The 24,757-nt window shown below is 45.0% G+C and overlaps 1 protein-coding gene across 3 annotated transcripts in view; it reads right to left on the minus strand.

Moving 5' to 3' along the window:
• LOC122494332 (cadherin-11) overlaps positions 1-13,963 on the minus strand; it is a 151,797-nt gene extending 137,834 nt beyond the window's left edge. Inside the window, exon 1 of one of the 3 annotated variants that reach the window (XM_043599394.1) lies at positions 13,466-13,963. The gene's annotated coding sequence lies outside the window, so the exon portion shown is untranslated. The remainder of the gene's footprint in view (positions 1-13,465) is intronic. The other 2 variants (XM_043599395.1, XM_043599396.1) reach the window with 2 other exon arrangements.
• Between the last annotated feature and the right edge of the window lie 10,794 nt (positions 13,964-24,757).

Here is a 24,757-nt window from a genome sequence, read left to right on the forward strand (position 1 = left end):
CAAGTTCCCATCTCTTGTCTCACAGTGAGTTGGTTAACAAAGAAGGAATGGGTAAAGATGAATCAAAGAGGTATAGAAATGAAAATGTTTCAAGAATATTAGAGCAGACATAGAAATACCAAGCACAGAGACCATGTGGCCTTTGTCTCTCTGGGCAAGACTTAGTCATGTTGGTGTTTGCAATTTCATTTGTTCTTAAGTCCTGGTTTAGAGTGATAAATTTGATGTCTCTTAAAATCCAGTATAGATGATTCTTTCAACTCTCAGAAATCTGGGTCCTTATTAATATGCCTCAGTGAAGACACAATGTGACTCTCTTCTCTCAGCTTTTGTATACATTGTACCAGGTCATGGCACCACACAGCAGAAAGTAGAGAGTGTCCACTGATGGATAATGACTAGGCTTATATGCTTTCTCTCAACACCCTCTATAAACACCACTGTAAACTCTGGCTGCAAAATAATTGTTCCAAAGTGACACTATTGGGGCATCTTTATCTATGCCAGGGCTGGAGAGGAGCCAAAATTTCAAAAAACAAAACAAAACAAAACAAAACAAAACAAAAAAAACCATGGAACTTGGAAACACAATTTCTTTTCTCTGTAACACATCTTTTTAAGTATTTAAGTCATATGAGCACATTACAGAAAGCATAATATTCTGTGTCATCTTCAAAGCATCCTGGGTTGGGAGAAAGCCAAGAACCCATCAATCTTAGAAGCATTAGAAGTGTCCTAGGAAAAGCTTTCTGGATCTTTCAGGTTCTCAGTTCAAATCCTTTGCCACAATCTGTGTGATCTTGTGGCTCCTGTTTATGAGGTTGGAAAGATGCAGTGACATAACCCCTGGAAGGCCAAGTCCAAGGCACTCAAGATGCACTTCGCCAAATATCCATCCCAATTTCTCATCGATGGTCAGCAGCAAGTCTCATGAACCTACCCCTGGAAGCCTCTTACCTCTGTGTCCCTACAACAGAGCAGTGGAGAACATGGGATCCGTGTTCAAATCCCTGTTTGTCCACTTATTAACTGTTGAAACCTGGGGAAAGTTGTTTGACTACTCTGAGTCTTAGTTTCTGTGTTTTATAAATGGGGATCATTATAGCTTCTGCGTCACTGAGGTTGTAGTGAGGATGGGTGGAGATAATTTATGGGAAGTGCTGAGCACAGTGTGTGCATATAGTAAATGCTCAGTACACATCAGCTATTGTGATAATGCTGCCACCCTAGGCCCTGCTTCATCATCTCTGCTGTAATCCCCTACCTGCTGGCTTCCCTGTTTAGAGTTTCTGTTCTTTCTAGCAGTAATTCTCAATGCTGTTCCAGAAATCATTTAATAAAGCATTGAACGCATCACTCCCTTATTCCCAACCCTTCAAAGACTCCCTAGGGCCTAGGGAATGAAGCCCAAAGCTCTGAATTTGGCATTCAATGTACTCCACAGAGTCCCAAACTTCTTACCCTGCAGGCATACTCTGTCCACTATCACCTGCTGGCTACTCTGTCTGGGCAAATCCAGCCTGTGTTACACATCCTGGTGTTTCTGTTTGCATGGCTTTCTCTAGAGTGCTGAGATGTGACAGCTGGATAGTACCGAGCCAAAGGATTTGTGGGAGATTTGAGGGCCACATCATTTTGGAGCTGGAAAGGACCCAAAAGGCCACTTTACAGATGAGTAAACTGAGGTTAATTGGCTTGCCCAAAGCCACACAGCTATTTATCAGCAATGTCAGGGTGGCACTAGGCTGGTCTGCCTACAGGGAGGGAATCACCAGGCAGCCTATTAGGGAAAAATTGTAAGCAATTGGCAGCAAACTTGCTGACAGGTGATCTTTCTCCACTTCAGAGAAATGGGATATTAAGCAGCCAATAAGAAAGGAACACAGGCACGCCTCTCTAAGCGCAAACCGGGTGCCTCTCTGGCTGGTAATGCAGGGCACGATGGCAATGGGGTTGATGGGGAGAGGGCCGCTGAAATAATTCCCTAGGACCCATCCCTTACTTCAAAGACACATCCTCTCAGGCTGCATTAGTCTCCTGACTAATGCTCCCAAATGCACTGCCGAGATTTGCTGAAGTTGAAGATTCTTTGTGATGTTTGCAGTAGGAGCGGTGATGAATAAAACACAAGAATCACCAAGGCATTATTCCGAAGGCAAGCGTGCCCAGCTCTAACTGCTACATTGCAATTTCTACTCTAAGATAATAATACTAATAGTGACACTTCATTTATATAGTGCTTCTTAGGTTCTCAAGAATAATATAAAAATGAAAACGATATCTTCTACCACAGCTGTGTCTATACATGAAGCAGATAGTGGAGCAAGCCAGTTCAAGAGCAACCTCCTCACAACTCTTGGGATATTTTAGGGCAAAGTGTTATGAATTGGAATGGTTTGCATAAACAACCTGTTTTTTCAGCTTGGGTTTGGATTTTAAATACAGTTCTGCTGCTACCATAAATGATTTTATAAAACCTTTAAATATGTTGTTAAGTAGACAAAACCTTTAAATATACATGTTTTAATAAACAGATAATATGATGTTGGTACCTACTGACATAGCTGCCCACCCAGCTTCACCTGGTTGGTTAGTCATCTGTGGTTTGTGGTCTGGATTTGTGTGCATGGTGAGCAGTCAGGGAGTATTACATAGAAATTGGCATGCATGGCTCCAGGAGTCTTGAGCAGCTTGGTGATAACTGAGTCGGGTGTGGGCAAGGAGCTTCACCAGCCATGAAATCAAAGCCATTCTATGTTCAACTACCTGGTCCATTAGACACGCTACAGAATGTTAGAAGCTCAGAAATTCTGAGCTTGCCCTGAAGGCTTCACTCTCTGGAAGGGCGATGATGGTTTCTTTCAAAGGTGGGTCAGGAAAGTTGTCCTGGGATGGTATGAGGCCAGCTTCAGAGGCAGCAGTTGCCTGTGTGTCTTTGCTGCCCCATCTCACCCAACTGTAAGCAGGCACAACATCATCTAATCATCCTATCCTTGGGCTAACACAGAGGTCATGCTGTCAGGGACCTGGGGCAGTCAGATCCGCAGACCAGACACAGTCATGGATCAGGTGGGTGTGGGCACCACAGCTATCCTTGCTGGACATGGGTAGTTACAGTTTACTCTGCCATCCCAGTGGCCCCAGACATCAGATAATGGTACAACCACTGCCACAAAAGCCAGAGTGAGTTCTTCATGGCCATTGGTCTTACGTGTGTGTGTGTGTGTGTGTGTGTGTGTCTGCATGTATGTAAGCTACTGAATCTAAATTTAAAACACACTGGGAGGTTGGAGCTGAGTCTGTGTTCTAGCTTCCAAGAGGGCTAAGGAAGCAACTCTTTGGCCCTTCAGGCCTCTGGAATACAAGTAGTGTTCTTTCTATAGAGAATCTTCTTGTGAGCTATTCTCCAAACACAGGACGGGGGTTCCAATACTTTGCAGCCAAACAAACAAACAAGCAAACAAGATGACAAATGTGTGCTACAAGGAATGACTAACATGTAGAATATTGTATTCCAGGCTGAAGAACCACTGAAAAGGAACTGTCTTGTTTAATAAGATTCTGCTCCTGCTCCTATTCTGGGTATTTTTATTGCTGTTATTTTTTTGTTTACTTTGGTTTGGTTTGTTTTTTGTTTTTTTGTTTTTACCAAGAAAGCTTGGTGACAGTAAAGCCAACTCATAGCATGAAGCTATGAAGGATGACAGATATTCTGGATAACAGACTAAAGATTTAAACTTAAACACGTTTTGGGAGACTGGATCCATGGACTGAACCTAACAATATGAAATATAACCAAGCTAATAGTAACAGCTACCCCATTCTGTACACTGTTTTAAGCGTATTTATATATTAATATTGTTTAATATCAGAGCCACCTTGTAAGGGAGATATTACTAACACAGCACATGGATGGGTAAACTGAGAAATGGTAAATTGAGTTGCAGTCAGACAGCCTGATTCCAGAGCCTGTGCTAACAACTGAAGGTGCCTGTCAGGTCTTTTGTGCACAGGGACAGGTGGGGAAATGTGACTTAACAGCAGCACGTAAGGAAAAACAAATAAACAAATAAACTGTGGAGCATAAGTCCTCTGGGTGATGTGACTGGCAATAAAAGCTAATGTAATGTAGCCTCGGGCTGCAATAAAAGAAGTGTGTGGAAAGGAGTGGATAGTCCAGAGTTTAGCCGTCTAGATTTTCGTCTTCAGTCCTCCGAGGAGGGCTGGAGCAAAAAATGAATGAGGTGTTCACTCCGGAGATGTTAAAGCTGGGGAGAAGGCTTCCTGGAAAACAATAAATACTGAGTAACTGGAATGTGGAGAAAGAAGTACATCCATTCTGCATGGCATCAACAGCTTGTATTAAAGAATATAACCTCTGGGGAGACAGTTTGGCTCCATCGAAGGAAGGATTTCTAATAATGAAAGTTCTCAATGCCTCTATGGTTTGCACCGGGGTAATGTATTCCGTATCACTAATGATACAGCAGCCATCATCAGGACATGGTAGCCACAACTGCCTTCCTTCCCTGGACCATCCTGGATTACTACACTGGTTGTGACTTGCCCGTCCTGTGCCCACATTTGTTTATTCTTCCTTTGCAACACTTACTGTTCGTGATCTTGAGTTTTTATAGACAGACATAGTATGTTCTGCACCACTGAAATTGCTGCTTTTTTAAGGAAGGCCTTATGATTGACTATTTCTGTGTGCCCAGCCCAGAGCCTTTCATTAAAGTAGGTGACAAACAGATGGGTTTGAACGTGATTTCAGACTGAACCCTGCCAGTGAGTCCTGTGAATGCTTACAAGGGGTGGCAAGGTGAGATGCCACTCTACTTTGTTAACTATGAAAACATGGAATAAAGATATTAATGATAATGACTATAAAGTGGGAAAGACCTGAAGGCCAAGGTCAGATAGTACAGTTTGCAAAATATTACCATAAGACATTGGATTGGCTGACCATGACTTCTAAATAAAGATTCATGGAAAGGCCCATACTTATGTACCACAACTTAACTACCTAATGACATAACAGGTTGTATCTTTGTGTGTGTAGACAGATAGATATCTAGATAGATAATAGAGCTAATGATATGTTTAAATAAAAATCAGACCACCAATATATCTACTCTAAAAAACAAACAAACAAACTTGTTTGTAGATAGTGGTAAGAGACTGAGTTAAGAACCAAGATTGCCAGATTCTTGCTTCACCTGCCCTAAATGACCATGTGATCTTAGGCAAGTCATGTTTCCTCCCTGGGTCCCTGGACCCTCATCTCTAACTGAAGGTTGACAATTCTGTTGATGACTTCACACATCAGATTCCTACTTGGTGAAGTGGAATGTCCACTCCTCACTCATGAAGTACTAGGCCCTATCGCTACATAGCAGTTAGACTGTATGATGTAGAATCTGAGAGAAGGTGCCACATGTGAAAGGGAACAATGACATAATGGAGTGGAAGCAAATGGGAGAAATGAGAATGGAGAGGAGTCTGGAAACTATCTCATCAGATTAGCTGAAGCACAAAAGGGTGGACCATCCTGATAGTGCATAAGTTTGGCGTGGGATGCCTGCGTTTTTCAATTACTGGTTGTGGAACACCAGGAATGTCTTTTTTGTTTGTTTCTTTTTTCTGTACGATGTTAGCAATAATCTTACCAGTTCAAAAAGTCACTGTGGATAAGTCTCATATACAATGTTCTTCGCCCAGTGACTGAAACTAGCTAAAGCCTCCATAAACGCTGGATTTTAACTATTATCTGATACTGATTTTCAAATATTTGCAGGGCTGTAAGGAAGAGGAAAAAGTGACGGGGAGCAGAGGCAAAGACTAACTAACTACTGGGATAAAGTTACAAAAGAGGTGTATTTTCAGTCCTCTTCTGATGTGGGATTTTAATGAACAGAGTTAATGGCTCACAGCTAGTGTGATGTGTTCCCTGAGAGGTAGTTAGCAGGCTGTCATCAGGACATGTATGAAGATACAGGATTAACAGTGAAACAGAAAACATGCTGGGAGGATAGTTATACCAGAAAATCTCAGAAGTTTCTTTTAATGAATAAGGTTTGGGGTCTTGTAGGGGCACAGGTCTGAGCAGTCGGCTCAGCTCTCGGCCCAGCTGCTCTTCTCTAGAAAGCCAGGGAGGCCCCAGCTTGCAACATGCATCACGTATAGTAGAAAACCTCTGGGCATGTGGATTCAGGACAGACTGGGAAACCCAGCTTTCCTTCCTCCAGCCACAGGAGCTTAGACAAGGGTCCAGAGTCCTCCTGCGAGTCAGTTTCCCCCTTTGTACAGCGGAGATGCTCCACAGGATGAGGACGTAGAATAAATGAAGCACGGCACCTGGCACACGGTAGGGTATGAAACAGTTGGCTCTTCCTCCTTCCCTTTTCCAGGCAAACACGGGGAGGTATTTCCTTTCAGGAAATACTCAGGAGAGACTTCAGGCCTGGGGTAGAAACACACGACACAAAAAGGCTACAGATGGGACAGAGCAGGACAACCTGGAAGCTTCAGGAGCCTTGGAAAGCCCAGCCCAACTGTGCCACCGAGCCGGAAAATAGTCGGAAAACCATTAATGGCTGGTGGGGTGAGGGCTCCTGTTATTTTCAATGCTGTACCAAATCACTGTGCTTCTGCCTGGACCCAAAGAGGACCACAGGCAGGGCGAGAGCTTCTTCAGTGCAGTGTCTTCATGAGTTAAAATGGTCACTGCTCCACCCCCTTAAAATCCCAAACTACATTTACCTGAAAAACAAACAGGAATACGCTTGAAATGGAGACGATTTATCAAGGGGCTAATTATCATTTAAGCTAGTCTGGAATAGTAATGAGCCCCTTTTAAATGAAAGCAAACCTTGTGATGAATATCTCAACATCGCATGCTTAGCAAACTTTCCCAGTAAGATATTACTTCGGGGCAACTTACCACAGCAACCCATATGTAAAAACGAACAGAGAGAAAATGCAAAGGTAGGAAGGAGGCAGGCACTTTTCAGAAGCCATAATTATCTCTAAAATCTCAACTGCTTCTTGAATATTTTAAATGGAAGAGGGATGGATCACTTAAACTTATGAAATAATTCAAAAAAAGGCACTAATAAACAATTCATCCCTAATTGGGAGAGGCCTCAATCTAAAGCAAATGTTCAGTGCAGGATTTTGGCCTAATAATTATAAGGAAGAATTGCTACCTCCACCATTAGTCTATAAAACTCAATCCCAGGTCTGAGAGGACAGAAAGGGCTGAGTGTTTACTGTGGGCTTATCATGAATCAGACACTGCACTCAGTTTTCATTTTATCATTACAACAATGCTAGGACATGAGTATTATTACGATTTCTGTTGTTACAGAGGAGGCATCTGTGTCTTAGAAGTTCTGTTGCTTATTCTTAGTCACATACCCTGGGAGCACTGGAGGTGCAGGTGCAAAGAATCAAAGTGCTGGGCAGGGCTGGAACTAGGGTGAGTCAGGGGAGGCATGGTCCTTGGGCACAAAATATAAGGGCTTGCCAAAAAATGCAGTAATCGACATGAATACTATTGTAATGCAATATTTGAAAAATCGTACTGAACGGGAAAAGTCCATGATGTGCAAAAATATCAAAATGTCAAACAAAGACAAGGATCTTACTCTGCACTTACACCTGGCACCACCCTCCTCACCCTAATCCCCTGCTGACCCAATAGGCGGTCTAAGCCTCGGGGATGACGGAAGTAGTCTGAGCCTTGCGGATGTGATCATGGGTAACACTTTCCGGAGATCCATGGAGGGGGTGGCCGCACAGTACATATCTGATACGCCTAAGCCTGCCTTCTTCCATGCTGGTTCTTACTGAGAATAAACGCCACTGGTGGTGTGGATGCTACTCGAAATTCTCATTGTTTGCCCTCAGGGACAGAGCCTAATGATGGCTGAAAAGAGATCTCTGCGCATCTTAAACTAACACAAGGAGGAGCCTCCACACTCTGGATGCTATGTTAGGTAATCTTCAGAATGTGGAAGACACCGTGTCCAGAGCCATTTTCTTCCAGAAATTTCTACAAATTCTTAATTGTGAAATCATGCGAGTACAGAGGACCACATCATGTGGATTTCTGGCAAAGACAAGAATTCACGGAGGAAGTGAATGTAGGGTTTTCTTCACCTGCAACAACCCAAAAAATTCGAGAAGAATTCACAATATCCTTTGAGGATTGTTCTCAGGGCCAGAAAGCAATAGAATAAGAACCTAGCCACTGTTTACTATGGCCTGTAAAGATGTTTAGGCCAGCTTTCCGGATTCAGCACCTCACATGGGTTAAAGGAGTAGAGAGAGACAAAGGCAGGGGGTTGGGGGGACGGGTGTCACCAGTACTTGGCCCATCAGGAGAAACAGCACCATTCATCTCTCTCATGCTTTTTTTTTTTTTCTCTTCCTTTTCCTCCTTTCCTCTCTTCTCTTTCATCCTTCTATCTCACTTAATATCCTGGTGTACGAGATTCTGTGCCGGAGCAGAAACTTTAACCGGACAGACTATGAGAGCAATGATTCATCTCAATAAGAATCCTGGTACCCTGCAACAGTCTGATGACTAATTAAACCAAATAACAATGAAATTTTGCCTCCAGTTGTAACAAACATGCATTATTCACAAGCACTTACAATTTAAAAGTACTTTCTTTTTTTCGGGTTAAATAAACTGTCCGGTGGTGAGTGAGCATTGGTTTACAAAACACTTTGTCTTACTTTCCGCTGAGTTACTTAATACTCCTTCCCATAATCCATTTGCATTGATTCCTTCTTCATCAACTGCCTGCACATTCCAACACACTCAGAGATACACAGAACTGCACTGCTGACTCACCAGGGAGGCAATTGTACTCAGTTAAAAAAATAAAATTAAGAATCCACTTAGGACAGTACTTATTTTTTTATTAGAGCTTTCCTCTTAATTATAATATAGCGTTAGTATCTTTTTTACATTATTCTTCTGAACTTTCATAATGATGCTATCAAACAGTAACAAATATAAATTTGGGCAACCTAAAATATGCAATTTAATCATAAGCAGTAATTTCCATTATCACTGAGGAGGAAAAAAAAGTCAAGGACCAATCTTGAATTAAATTCTACTCTCTGCTAAGTTTAGGTTTTTTTACAGCAATATCAAGAATGGTTTAAAGGTAACAGTAAAACATTTACAGTTACATTAAAACTCCATGCCCCAAAGTGTTTACCAAAGATCATACTGCTATTCATTTTTGCAAATTAGAAATGTCTTGCAGATGTTTTAAAAAACCTCTTGAAAGAATAGGCAATGATACCACAGTAATCTCACTAATATTTCTCTTCTTTATTCATTCGCTTCCCCTCGGAGTCTCAAATGATGCTCTTTCTAGCAGGGGGGAAAAAAAGCCAGAAAATCCTCCCAGATCCCTGTCTTACTGAGAGCTGACCTTGTGTATCAGGCACCCCAGCCCCCAAGCACCTTCTGCTCAGATAATCTCAAGTTACAAGATTTTTCCAACTTTCTAGTAAACTCCAAGATGGGAAGAAGAGGCTGAAGGTAAAGGATCCACCGACTAGAAAGATGTTAATCCTGACAAACTGCTCAGGCGGTAGCCTGAACCACTGCTAGATTGAATTCGGTCTCTCCTGAGAGGGCCAGACAGGGGTGGTGGTAACAAAACCGCTTTTCATGGTGCCCTCAAAAGCAGATGGGCCCCATGCAGAAAGTTGGAGAAGGGCGCCATTGCCCTCTAGTGGCCAGAAGTGCAATCTTCCGCGAAGGAGCCCATTTCCAGAGATGCACAAGGCTCTCAATGTCAGGGTAAAATTATAGCAGAAAGATGTCTAATTATCCTCCTCGAGTGTTTTCTTTAGTTCTTTCTGCCCATAGAAGAGGCTGTGGATGACTATCACAGTAATCCTGATGGAATCCTGATGGATTCTTAGTACTACTGGTGTGCCAGAATTTGCCTAACTTTCTCCAGCTTTTTTTTTTTTTTTCTTTTTTAACATACCTGTTGATGTCTGTCCCCTAGCCCATATAGACCAAAGATCTTTACGTATTTTAGGGGCAATAACAATGGATTAGAAAAGTTGAGAACTCACATGCTTGGCAGATATAGAATGTGGGCTCTTGAGGAACTAGGTAACTTTTTCTGAAACAATGACCAATTTCCTAAGGGGGAAAAAAATCCCAACCACTATTCATAGGCTGATGAATTTACACGGTGTTCAGATTTTCTGGGAAAAATACTCAGGAATTCATAGTCATTCTGCAAACTTTACAGTGTAATATAAAATGTTTGCTACCTAGTTTCACCCCCCATAGACCAGTGTCTTATTATTAAAGATTAGGTATGCCTAATCAAAGTGAAAAAAAAATATTGAAAATAAACAAAATGGTTATGCTTCTTGAACATTTGCCTACATAGATGTATTGAAAATGAAGGAAAACTAAAATCAAATCTGCAGATCTCCTTTAGATGGTTCTGAAAATAGATCTGAATATCACAGATCAAAGTTTATCTGAACTGTCAACTTCGTAAGTCACAGACATTCACAGGCGAGGTTTCGAGACACACTGAGCTCATGGGAGTGTAGCTGTGGCATTGTAAATCAAGCTTTGAGGTCAAAGTCATGGCGTTTCCCATAAGAGGGTCCCCAAACCAGAATCTTTACAAGGCAGCCATGTAATTCTATTCAAAGTGGAAGAAAAACCATGAATTATGAAGACAAGTGCATTAAAGGAGCATGAAATTGATCTGTATTCCCCCAAATCATGGCATGGCTCTTCAACCTTGCCCCCATCTCCTCTCACAAATAAACAAACAAACACACACATTCACCACCACCCCTGCAAAGAGTCCTGGGTCATAAAAAAAAAAAAAAAAAGAGAGAGAGACAGCCATGATTTTTTTTTTTTTTTAATTCTCAAATTAACAAAAGATTGCATCTTAATTGAAAAATAGAATTTAGGTTTCTGGTAGTTTTACTGTCTGGTGTTCTGATAGGAATGCTGAACATAATGGAAGTTCTGAAGTGTTATCAAGATGGTCCACTGCTTCAATTAGAACTATTTTAAAAGGCAATTTTTTTCTAGTAAGCGGTAAGCCGAGTTTGAGTAAATCTACCTGTTTTGGCCTCAACAGATGATCCTATCTCAGACCTCTTCATTCTCTCTCCCCACCCCCATCCCAGAGGTGGGAGGAGAGGAGGGCTGATATCTTTTTTTCAAACAATGTAACAAAATGGGCAGCTTATGCAAAGTCTGAAATAACGACAAAAACGATAGGAATAATTGTTATTAACAATAAAGCCTGGCTGCAACACATTTTTAATTCATTAATTTGCCATGTTTCAAAAGGAAGATGTAAAGATAATTCTCACTCAAGCAAAGTTTCCTGGCCTCTCAGATGCCCTTCCCTGGTCTACACTTGGAAACTACTCACATTTCTTTGTACTAGGCAGGAATTCAGTTTTGCAAGGAGGTTCGAATTCCAACTGGCCAACTCTAAAACTTGGAATCAGAGCTCAGGATTAAGGAACTTTAGTGACGAGGAGCTTCAGGGTCCCTCTGGTATTGGCCACAACTCTGTCCCTTTGTTTTGCAACTTTTATTCCTTTGTTCTGCTGGAAGAAGACCAGGCTCCCTGCAGCTAGGGTTGGGCAGGGACTACTTCTGTGTTCTGGTGTCTGCATCTCACATATGCAGGAAAAATAATTCCAGGATTAATGAAATGAAGGTCAGCCCCTTCTCTTCTCCTCTCCCGGGGTATTTGGATCTAGCGCTCAGAGCCCAGCCTGGCAAAGGTGCTGATGCGATGCTGGCTGATCCCCGCTCCTGAGAACACTTCTACATCCCCATCCCCAGGAAAGCCAGACACCCCGCAAAACCATCGATGTCTGCTGCAAGCCCAAGTGATAAAGAAATTGATCCATCCTCTTGCCAGATTAATTATCGTGTCTTCCCTGTGATTAAACCGAAAACTTACTCCCTGCCTCATATTAACCTGATAGGAATGATCGGAAGATTAAAACAAGGAAAGATTTCAGAACCACTAGAACAAGATTTCTTTAGGGGGAAACAAGAGGGAAGACTTCAGGCAGAGCTATATGCCCCTACAGCAGGGTTTCAGGAACAACCCTCCACCCCCATCCCTTAGGGACAACCCGTCGTCATGCAGGGATGGTATTATTAAATAATTAAAAGATGCAATTTCTTAATAGCAGTGCGATGGCCCGTGAAATTCCTGCTGCATTATCAGCAAAAGCAACAGGGCTTTTTCTAGCATCTAGAAAACCTTTCGCCCTGGAGAGGGAGGCGTGTGGGGCACCCCCTCCCCTCCCCCCCCCACCCTCCCGCCCCAGCGAAAGCAGGGCCTTGGCAAGAAAGGGATGAAGAAGTGCGACCGGGGGGCCTCCCGGACCCCACTTTCTCCGGGGACTCTTTTCACAGCGCGAGGCGGACGCTCCTTACAGCTCTGCCTGGCTTGAGGTGGGGGTGGGGAGGAGGGTCCTCTCCTCACCGCCCTTCCCATTCTGCCGGCTCGCGTTCCGGGGCAAAGCTAAGGGAGGAGGGCCGTGCGTGCGGGGAGCTAGGGAGGCTTGGCGCGCTCGGGGAGGAGACGCAGGCTTCGGGCAAGGCTTGGTTCGCAAAGTTAACGTTGACCCTGGCAGGCTTCGCGAGCCTCGGGCAGAGCTGAGCCCGAGTCTGAGGCGCTCGCCGACCTCTCCTTGGGCTGGCGGGAGCTAACGGGCGGCCCCCGGAGCTCGCGAGCAGAGACTCGGGCTGGAGGGCTGGAGCGCGCACCGCAACCGGCCGCTCCTCAGCCGCAGTCAGCGGACCCAGAGCCCGGCAATTAAAGTGCGGGGCCACCGCCGACGCGAGCCCGGTTCGTTCCGTTGTCCGGGGCTTCCCCGGCGGTCGCGCAAGGAGGGCTGAGCCCCGGGAGCGCTCGGCGGGGACAGGGAGGAAGGGAAAGGAACCCTGCAGAGCGCGGTCACGTCGCCGCTTTCGGCAAGAGGTGCAGCGCGGGCGGGCGGGCCGGCACCGCGCCGGGGGCGACTTTCCCCAGAGACCCGACCGCGGGCAGGCGGCGCGTCCGGAGCGCGGCTCTGCAGCGTCTGCCCCAGCCCGGCGCAAAGCCCCTCTCCCGCGGCCTCGGCGAAGACCCCAGAGGAGGCCGGAGCGGGGGAGAGAGGTTGGAGCGCACATCTGGCGCCTCTGCCCCCCGCGCCGCCCGCGCCCACAGCTGGTTCCCTTCTCCCTTTTTGATTTTTAAACAAATCTTCTCTTACCTCCGCCCTCCCCCCGTTCCTGCGTTGCATTAGTGAAATCTTCCCGAGTCAGACCTCTTTCCGCACACCTCCAGACGCTCATCCAGAGACACCCCCCCCCGCTCCCCCACTCCAAGAAGCCCCATCCAGGCGAGAGGAAGGGACTGGCGGCGAGCCTCACCTGGGGCCCTGGAGGGTGGGCGCGAGCTCGGGGCCGTCGGTCCCTGGCGCAAGGCGAGCGCAGCGGTGTCAACCCCGGCCCCAGTCCGGGTCCCATTCACAAGTCGGCGGCGGCTGCGAGCGGCCCCCGCGGCATCTGCTCGCGACGCTCCCCTCGGCTGGCGGCGGCCGCGGAATGAGCCGCCGAGCGCGCTAGTGGCAGGAATGAGAAACCGGGGGGAGGTGGCGGGCGGGGTGGGGGGGGGCCGAAGGAGGAGGGAGGCCGCTGCTGGGAGGGGAGGAAAGGGCGGGGGGCGGAGAGGAGCCGAGGCCGCGAGACGCGGAAAGCTGGGCCTGGCGGAGGCTGCGGGGGCCGACCCCGTCCGCGCCCCTCCCCCCAGGGGCCCCACAGATGCTGACCCCTGGATTCGTGGCCGCCCCGGGTCGCTGCACTCCGGCTCCCTTGGGGCTCAGACAGAGTCTGGAGCGACTGAAGTTGGGCTCCGGGGACGCACAGCCAATCAGGGAGGGCGGCGGAGGGAAGCCGGGGAGGGGTTGGGAGCCCCCTTTTCCTCCTTCGCCCAAATCCGCTCCAGCTGGCCAGGCTGGGCCCTTGCCCGGGAGGCCTGGATGGTGCGTTGGAGGAAAGCATCGCCCAAGCGGGGGAGGCAATCGGGAATTGTCTTTCCTCACTCTACCACCCCCTCCTAAAATCGCTCCACGTCGGCGGCTTCTGCCCTGCGCCTCCCCCATATCTCTCAAACTCTGCTTGGGGCGCGGGTAGGGAGACCTGGGGAGGGAGACTTCGGACTTGGGAAGAGCCACGTCTCTCGGTTCTCTCCCAGTACCCCCGCCCCCGCCGCGCTTCGCTTGCAGAGGGGGGCGCGGGGAACGCTGAGCTAGAGTCGGCCTCGCGCCCGCCACCGCCCCCCTAGAGGGTGCCTGGGCCCCCGCCACAGGCAGGTACCAGCGGCCCCCGCAGTCAGCGTCACTTGTTGCCTCAGGCCCCATCGCCGCACACCCACGAAGGCTCTGCGGGGAGTGCGGCTCCGCGGGAGAGGGCCTAAGGTGCAGGGCCCGCGTCCTCCCGCGGGCCCTCCCTCTGTTCTCCCTTTTATTCCTTGGGGGCGGGGGGACCCCAGCCGCTTCCTGCCGTCGCGGAGTCGCGGGAAGAGAAGGCAGCCAGGGTCGGGGCCTAGGGATCACGCCAGGGACTGGGCGGGGCGCTCATGGTACCCCGAACGTGGTTGACACCCCCACACTCCGAGGGCCCCGGGGTCGAGGGAAACAACTGTGACCTGGTGGACACCCCTGGCTGGAACAAGTTTCCAAGGTGGGGAGTGGCGGAAAAAGAAGACGCAGAGAGACGGCGAAGCAGCAAAGGGATAACGGGGGAAAAGAATCTCCAGGAGGGACGGGGATTAGGATGGGCAAGAAGGGGAGCGGTGATGGGCCCGCGGAAGAGATGGGTAAGGACCGAGGAGTCAACGGAAAACGAGGGCGAGTAAAGGAAGAGAAAGCCTCGGACGGTGCGCGAAAGCAGAAGGAACCGGCCCTCAGGCTCCTGGTCCCCCACGGTCCCCTCCTCGACCCAGCTCCCGGGCGGCGAGCGCGCGAGGCTCCACGATTTTGCGCGGCGCCCTGCAGCGTGCGCGGGGGCGGCGGGCGGGGCGGGCTCTCCGGGCACGCCGCCCCTCCCCCTCGGCGCGCCCGCCGACGTCTCGGCCTCCGGGATCCCCCCCATCCACGCCTCGGCTCCCAGCGCGCGCCCCGGGCCCTCTGTGTGGCCGTGGCCTTCAATCTGCCCGTTCCTCGGCTGGGGGAGGGGGCGCTAGGTTTGCGCTGCCGGGTTCCTTCGCTTCTCCGCTCCCTACCCCCCACGTCCCAAAGGCCGCGAGGCGACAGTTCTCCCGGCACTGGATACGGCCCTCCCCCGCCTCACTCCCGCCAGGTGCGAGCGACTGGCGAGGCCACCGAGGCTCAGCGCTTCTCCGCAGCGCGCGGGTGAGTCGCACGCTGTACCTGCCTCTGCTGCCTCCTCCTCAGGCTGGGCCCTGACCTGAGCCCCTCCACACTCTTGCTTCCTCTCAGCCCCTTTGGTCCTATCTTTTCATCTGCCACTCCCGGGTGCTGTAAGCCCTAAAACTTCAGCACGTCCTAGGCCTCCGCCGAAAGTCTCCTCACTACGGTGGGGCGCAGCGACGGCAACAGGGTGCTCGCACCGCGCCACTTCCGCGCGTGATTGACATTACCCAGGAGAGAAGATAGCTGGATTTCGCGCTTGTTCAGCTTCTAACTATTGTCAGGGTTTTCTCATCCTTCCCACGTGGGCATAAAGGGACCGTGAACTCGATGCCAATCTAATTACACGTACACAAAGTTGTTCAGGATCTGTGATGGTGAGGGCATCTTTCCATCCATGAGAAAAAGTTCAATGAATTCCATTTTTTTTTCATCTTATTTATTTTTTATGTTATTTTATGTTATTTATTTTTTTATGAAATTTATTGTCAAATTGGTTTCCATACAACACCCAGTGCTCATCCCAACAGGTGCCCTCCTCAATACCCATCACCCACCCACACCCCATAAACCCTCAGTTTGTTCTCAGTTTTTAGGAGTCTCTTATGTTTTGGCTCCCTGCCTCTCTAACCATTTTTTTTTTCCTTCCCCTCCCCCATGGTCTTCTGTTAAGTTTCTCAGGATCCACATAGGAGTGAAAACATATGGAATCTGTCCTCTGTATGATTTATTTCACTTAGCATAACACTCTCCAGTTACATCCACGTTGCTACAAAAGGCCATATTTCATTATTTCTCATTGCCATGTAGTATTCCATTGCATATATAAACCACAATTTCTTTATCCATTCATCAGTTGATGGACATTTAGGCTCTTTCCATAATTTGGCTATTGTTGAGAGTGCTGCTATAAAAATTGGAGTCCAAGTGCCCCTATGCATCAGTACTCCTGTATCCCTTGGGTAAATTCCTAGCAGTGCTACTGCTGGGTCATAGGGTAGGTCTATTTTTAATTTTTTGAGGAACCTCCACACTGTTTTCCAGAGTGGCCACACCAGTTTGCATTCCCACCAACAGTGCAAGTGGGTTCCCGTTTCTCCACATCCTCTCCAGCATCTATAGTCTCCTGTTTTGTTCATTTTAGCCACTCTGACTGGCGTGAGGTGATATCTGGGTGTGGTTTTGATTTGTATTTCCCTGATGGGGAGTGACATTGAGCATCTTTTCATGCTTGTTGGCCATCTGGATGTCTTCTTTAGAGAAGTGTTTATTCATGTTTTCTGCCCATTTTAATGAATTCCATTTTGGAAGCAAGTCCAAGGATGGAGCCTGGACACTTGTGATCTGATATTAGTTGGAATTTGCCCTCTGGTTTCTGTTCAAAATGCATCAAATGAGAGCTGTTGTGTTTGTTTCTTTTACTGTTGTTTTTTTTTTTTTTTTTTGATTTGTTGTTGTTTGTTTTGGGGGACTTGTTTTTAGATCATCCCATTAATGATAGGTAGTATCAGCTGGTTTTAAAAATAAGTCAAGAATTGCTTGGTAGGTTTCCACTGACAAAGCATACCTGAATCACATAGAACCTAGCGTATAGCAGCAGTCAGTATCTCTTTGCACAACCCAGCAATTCTGTGCCTCTGATTCTACTCAAGAGACCTGAAAACCTATCCACACAAAGATGTGTGTCTGAAAATTCACAGCAGCATTATCCCTAATAGCTGGATGGATAAAATGTGGTATATCCATGAGATGGAATAGTATTTAGCATTAAAAAGAAAAGAAATACTGATGCATGTTACATTATGAATGAACCTTGAAAACATGCTAAAAACCAGATACAAAACTTCATATTGTTTCATTCTATTTATATCATGCAAATGTATACAGGCAGAAAGCAGATCAGTGGTTGTCCTGGCTAAGGGTAGGAATAGGAGTTGACTACAGATGGGCATGAAGGAACTTTGCTTGGCGTTGAAAATGTTCTAAAATCAGATGATGGTTATGGTTGCACAAATCTACACATTTAACTAAAATTCATTGAATTGTAACTTTAAAAAAAGGCCAAACCCGCCAGCCCCCACCCCCCCAAAAAAACTTCTTTTTACACTTTTATTCCCTGTGAGGAATCTGTGAGAGTCTGTGACTTGCATTTGAGCCTTAGGGGGGAAAATTTTGCAAGGCAAATTTATAGAAAAATGTGTGTGTGTTTTTTTAAGAGTTTTAGTTCTTATGGAAAGATAACCATACGTCTATTCAGTAAGTTCTATTTTGGCGCCTGCTTTGGAGAGTCTTGTAAGTGTTAAAGCAAGTTAATTTCCCCCTTTCACTCTTCTAAGTGATTAATTCCTGGGAACTAGAGTTAGGTATTCCAGTTCGTGACATTTTAAACACACCTACACATAGACACAGTACAAAGTGCACATTTCAGAGGGGATTTTTTATGACTATGTTAGGATCTGTCTTAGAAATCCATATCAAGCATTTGGGTGGAGTATTGTGTGATTACAGTTTAGATTAAAAAAGGAAAAGAGAGAGAGAGAAGAAGAAAGAACCTACTGACAGCTTAAATTAAAAGATTCAGTTCCTCCAGGCAGCCAAAAGTTTGGGTGTTTATCTTAACTTACCTCACCTTTCCTTCACCTTGTTCTTCAAGGGAGGAAGCCAGGGTTCAAGTTGCTCTGGAGCCAGGATTAAACAGCCCCTTCTGCTTCCTGCCTCTTCCAGGCCAGACAGAGATGAGGCCCAAATGGCCTTTTTCTTGTCTTTGTCCTTGTCAGCATGAGGCTAATAATTTCCTGTTGGTTCCTTCATCAAAGGTACCGGGCTCTCATCCCTTTGATGGGCCTCTCCTCGGACTCTGAAGATAGCCAGGCCCTGCTGAGTCAGTTCCTTGTTTCCACTTAGAAGCTCCAAGCTCCCCTAGGTCTCCTCAAAGCCTGTGCTCCAGAGGCATCCTTTGGTATAAGGTGTAAAACATGAGGCAAGATCCAAGCAGGGAGATTGTTTTATCACATTGCGGTGGGCTCCTATCATGCCTTCTCTAGGCAGAGGGAAAACATTGAGAAAGATGGAACAGGAATGCCGTTTGTGAACCAACATTTCAGATAAAGGTTCCCACAGCTGGGTCTGCAGAGAAAAGTGGAAAAACCACAGACTTTTGATCTGTGTCTGATTCCTGGTTTTGCCACTTACCTAGCTGTATGACTTTGGGCAAAGACTTTATCTCCTTGAGATTCAGTTTCCAATTCTGTAAAATGGGGCTTATTATCTGGGCCTAGATCGTTGCAGGGATTCAGTGTGCCCACTTACCTAAAGCCATAAAAATTGTGCTTAGAGCAGAGGCTCAATAAATGAAAGGTATTAATTACTGTTATTAATTACAAGGTCTGATTACTATCATACCTTAAATGGCCTGAGCAAGAAAGAAGCATGTTACAATTATGAATTATAATAATTGTGGAGATTAATCTTATTTTAAATCGTATGTGTAATAAAACTTCTGGCCAAGAATATTAGGGAAATTCAAAGTTTACTGACACTGTAAGACCCATCTAAGGTCATTTTAGAATTAGATGTGCCAAACTTGGGGGCAGGTGCCCTTGGGTTCTTGTCCTAGATTTGCCACAAATTCACTGAGTCACCCTGAGTGAGTCATTCCCTTTCTCAGAGACTAGCTGTAAATGAGAGCTCACCCAAGGTAAGTTCTGCAGAGGTTTCTTCCAGAGCTCACATTCTGGAGTTTAAGTTCTACTCTTCTTTAGAATAGGAGCGTCTCATAGATGCAGTTCCCCTTTCCACCACTAGGAGTGGTCAGCCAATCATCTCCTGCTAAACCCTGACTCTAGGCAACCTCCTTCCCTGAAATACCTTTTTCTACTCTGACCAGTAGCATTTGTTTGTTTTCCTCCCTCACCTAGACTATAAGTTCCCTAAGGGCAAGGTTGATACCCTTCTGGTATCACACAGTACTTCGTGTGTTAAATATAGATGTCCAGTAAATATGCTGGATTAATTGATAATGTTTATTAATAAATATTTTGATTAAATTAATGCAGCATTTCAGTCAGATATCACCATAATAATACTAGATAATGAAGGAGGCCAGTGGCTTAAAATCACAGTTATTTTTTCTCATCTGTGGGCCAGCTGGGGTTGCCTGGTCCAGACTGGGCTAGGCTATGGTCATAGCTCAGCTTCCTGTATTTCCCATCCTCTTCTTGGGACCAGATTGGGCATATTCTCATGGCGCGAGCAACTGCACAAGATGTCACACAGAAATATGCATGGCCTCTTGTGGTTTAGTCTTAGTACTGGAAACTGTCCCTTCTACCTCATTTTGTTGGCCAAAGCATACCACATGGTCAGATGGAAAGACAAGGGGTGGAGAAACATAATTTGCTTTTTTTTATTGAGAGAAACTTCCAAGGTGCTTGGCAAAAAGTGCTCGGCAAAAATACAGAGAAGGGTGAAGAGTTGGGGACATTAATACAATCTCCCATAGGCACAAACAACTTTCATCCTGCCTCCATGCTGGGTTGTCCTGGGTTGTCATATTCCGTGGGTTATATCCTATAATCAGGAATATAATATTCCAGGACATTAGAAGAGATGGAACCAGAAGACAGTTTCAGCCTCATACCAAACCCTGTAACCATGTCCTTCTTTTAACTTTAAGGTTCAAGTTATAAAGGAAGAAATAATAATGTAATAATAATAATTTATTATAATAATTAATTATTATTACATTATTGTGTGTATTATAATAATGTCATAATAACAATCACCAGCGTATATATAAAACTAGAAATTTTCAAAACCTCCCATCAAAGTATGTATTATTATCCCTATTTTACAGATTAGAGAATTGACATAAAAAGAAAATTATATGCACTGCCCAATATAATACAACAGGTATGTCTTGGAGTTAGGATTCCAACCTATGTGTTTGACTCACAAGTTATCCCAGTGGAGAAGCTCATGCAACAGATTCTAATTCTGATGTGAATGGGGAGTATGTGGGGGAAAGGGAGAACTTTTCTCTAGACCCAGGAAAGTAAGCATCCATCAGATCCCTAGGCACAATAGGTACAAAATAAATATTCATGAAAGGGTGAAAGGAAAGAAGGGAGAGAGGGAGGGAAGGGCAATAGAAGCAGTGAAGGTAAGAAAGGAATAAAGAGGATGTAAGAGAAAAGATATACACGTGTTAATCTGTTTGTAGAACTGTCCCTTTCCATGGTGGGCAGAAATCTGTGGATTCTAGGAGTCTTCTATTCCTTGCCCCTACTTGTGCTGAGAACAGTTGCCTCATGCATACCTCATAGTCTAGAAAGTGCATCATGGGCTGGCTCCTAAGTATCTTGCTGATCTTCCCATCTCTCCCTGGATTACTCAAGCCACACTTTGCTTTTTGCTATTGTTCAACCACAAACATACTCCCAATTCACGACCTTGGCACTTGCTGTCCCTTCTGCCTGAAGCACCCTGCCCTGAGTCTTTCTCCTGGCTTGCTCCTTCATTTCGCCTGTTTAACCAGGATTTCCCTGGCTCTTCCAATGACCGAAGCACCCACCCAACACTCTAGCCCCCTACAGCCCATCCCTTTCTATCCCCTTAGACTGCTCAGTTCTTACTTCTAACACGTATATCCACTTGAGATTGTACTGTATGTTTTTATTTACCTCTTTTTTTATTGTCACCTTGCCCCACTAGGGTACAAGCTTCAGGAGGACGAAGGATATCACCTCTCTTGTTCATTTCTGTATCTTCAGCATCTAATACAGTGCCAGGCATATGGTAAGCACTCAGTAAATATTTGTAGAATGAATACATGAATAGCAAATGCATGCAAAATGCTAACTGAATGAATGAATCCCCAAACCAAGAGCAGATGGATCATCTGCTTGAATCTAAACATGGTACAAGTATCCCTTGTTTACAAAGTGAATTTAATGATGCCAATTATTCATATTACAGAAATGATTCTTCACTTTACCAAAGGTATCATTCGAATGCTAGTTAAAACAGCTACTTCCTTTAGTGTTGTTAAAAATATAATCCAATTTAAAAAATGGTGGGGTGCAGACAACTTTTCTGTAACATATGAATTTCTTAAAATGAATTACAGGTATGCATAATGACAGTTCTGCTTCTGATTTCTAATTCTAGTTTGTTTGCTGTATGGACTAAGAGATTGGCTTATTAAACTGCCTCACAGAAGGCTAGTTCAATGTTCATATGTGCATACATTTACATTCTTTTTTAAACTTGTGAATAGGCGCATTTAAATGTGTTTGTGCTCCAGGAGAACCATTGGAAATGCTATTCAAGATTGGTAGTGGATTGCTTTGCAAATAGTCTACAATTTGGACAACAGGATTCAAGATAGCTCTGTGTTCCAATTTTTATGAACGTTGAAACATTGACTATCTGTGTTGAGAAGGCAGAAATCATTGTAACCCAATGGAGAAAGCCTTTAAAAAAAATCTTTCTTTAGAGTCCTCAGCTTAAGACAGATGAACTTCCGCATCATAAGCTGTATTTCAGTGTTTTACCCCGTTGTATACGTTTCTTTTCCCTTTTCAATGGCCTTGTTTCATGGCAAAAAGCTAATAGTGGTGTTTCCATAAAGCACAGGTAGGTCAAAATGGAATGCACAGGTGGCATATACACAGATGGCTTAAGAGTCTTCTTGGAAACAGTATTCCAGAAGAATCTCTCTATTCTGATTGATAGTCACCTTACTTCTGGGTCTTAAGCCGTGATTGATTTTTATTGTACAGAGTATTGTTTTGGGCTATGGGTAAAATTTAAGAATAACACTTTTTGTAGCTATTCATTGAATGCCTATTAAGTGCTTTAATTCTGGTCCTTACAACTATTCTACAAAGTATGCCCATTTTATAGGCAAGAACGAGAAAGCTCAGAGAATTGAACAGCTTAGTCAGAATCAAACAGTTTGCTAATAAATGAATAATTAAATGTGATGTAATTGCTCACAGTCTACAAGGGATTCTCACTGAGGAACTAATTTATATGGGAGAGATAGTAAGGGGAGGAGACGGAAATTTTTGTTAAAGGTATTATTTTTCAGCTGAGAGTTAAAGTATGCAGAAGAGTTAGGGTAAGTGTAGGGAGAGAGCGTTCCATGGAAGGAGTAGATTGTGTAAGAGCATTGAGGCAAGGTGGGATTTGGGGCATTTGAGGACCTAAAGAAGATTCATAAGCCTGATGCTTAATGCATTTTGAGGAAGTGCACAGAGAAAAATAATCCGGGGCTTTGTAGGAAAAGAAAATTGTACCCCAAGGGCAATGGGCAATGTGGACTTTTTTTTTTTTTTTTTTTTTTTTTTTTTTTTTTTTTTAAGCAGAAGTGCTCGGATTGTATTTGTTGACAAAGACTATTTTGGCTGTGAGCCAATGAAAGCAAGAATGGCTGAATGGTGATCCATTGCAGTTAACCAGGAGAGAGGGCTGCGGGCTTGGGATATGCCATGGCAGCAAAGAGGGATGCATGCCGTAGGTGTGTTTTGGAAACAGAAGCAGGACTTTGTGTTGAATTGGTTATGGCAGGTGAGAGAGAGGAAGATGTCAAGGATCATTCTCATATGACTGACTCAGCCAATTGTACAGATGTAGATGCTTATTATTGCCTAAGAGAATCTGCAGGATGACCAAGTGTGTGAGTATGAGATTGGGTGTGGGAAGTAAGAGTCCCCAGACTGCAGTTCCACGAACCCATTTTGGGCACTAGGCTGCTCCCCTTTCCTGTGTCCACAAATCACTTCCTGGGTCAGGAAGGCAGTGTCAGCTGATATTTAATTAGCTAAAAACATATATCACTCTGCTGGGAGCAGAAGACCTGTGTTCTGAACTCTGACTTTGGACAAATACTTGCCTATCTCTGAGCCACTTCTTTTTGTGTAGAATAAGGAGGCTTGCCCAAAAGATGTCTACCTTCCTGTTTCCCTTTAAAAGCCCATGATTACTGATTACAGTCACTCTAGGCATAGTTTTTCAAAACTATGTCCAAAAGATACATTTATATTGACCCTGTGTCCATTGGAGGCCTGTTCTGAAACACAGGTTAAATACGACATGGAGCAGTGGTAATGGTCAGAAGATAAACAAAGGCATTGAGGTTACCCCAGAGCTCAGTGTGGAGGTCAGTCAGATGCCTTCATGTTGCCATTCAGAACCTTTTGTCAACAAGTCTCTGCTATTCATGGAACCCAAGGATTTTCAGCTGCTGTCTTTCCTACCTTAAGTGTCCACACCATTGCTCACCCCTGTTTCCTCCTCTGCTCTTCTCAGGGGAAGATGCAGAATTCCATGGCATGGCAAATGGGCTTGGAAATTGAACTTCCCAAGTCTGAATCCTGTTTATGGCCTTTACTGGCTGTGAGCAATCTTTTTACCTCTGTGAGCATCAGTTTCCACATCTGTAAAATGGTAACCTCAGAGAATTATTGTTAAGTGAGAAAAGTAACAATTCACTGTGCCTAGAAAATAGTAAATATTCAGTGAATGTGTTTTTCCCTCTGCTCCCCCCATCCTTTGCCTCCTATTCCTTATTATCTGACATTTTTCAGAACTGTGCTAAGGTATCAAACATTTCAGATAAGATCCCCTGACCTTTCCCTGCCACAGACAATCTTGTGTATAATTTGATCTTGCCACGTTATATTATCCCCTGTGTTTGCCTGTCTCGCTCCTGTCTCTCTGTGAGAGATATCTAGAGACCAATAATTATTGATACTTCATCACTGAATCTGAAGCACACAAACATATGGTAGGTTCAATAAATGTGTGCTAACCTTTACTGCCAATGAAGATGTTTGAAGAAGGATGCATGGGAAGAGAGATGACAGAGAAGAAGAAAAAAAAAATCCCACATGTCATGCCAGCTCCTCAAAAGAGATTTTGGTATAGAATATGAAGGAAAACCAGTAAAAGAGAATCCATTAACTGGCCCAAATTGCATTAATAGTTCTCTGCTTTGTGACATACACTCATCATTTAGTCTTTAGTACAAGCAAGTCTTGATTGACTAAGAAATGTTTATCAAAAGAAGCAAAATTTACCATGTGTATTTACAGTGTAAAGTGCTTTCCTCCTATAGCTTTGCTTACATCAACGGAAGGGGGAAAATGCACCCAGACAGTCTAATTTCTTTAAGTCAGATGAGTCACGGAAGCAAACATTGGAAGATGTGCTACAAAATAATCAATCATCAGATAAAACTGTTTAGGATGTGGCAGATGTATAAAGTGAAGTACAGCTATCTTTTTGG

The sequence above is a fragment of the Prionailurus bengalensis genome, chromosome E2 (assembly GCF_016509475.1).
Source record: "Prionailurus bengalensis isolate Pbe53 chromosome E2, Fcat_Pben_1.1_paternal_pri, whole genome shotgun sequence".
NCBI lineage: Eukaryota > Metazoa > Chordata > Mammalia > Carnivora > Felidae > Prionailurus > Prionailurus bengalensis.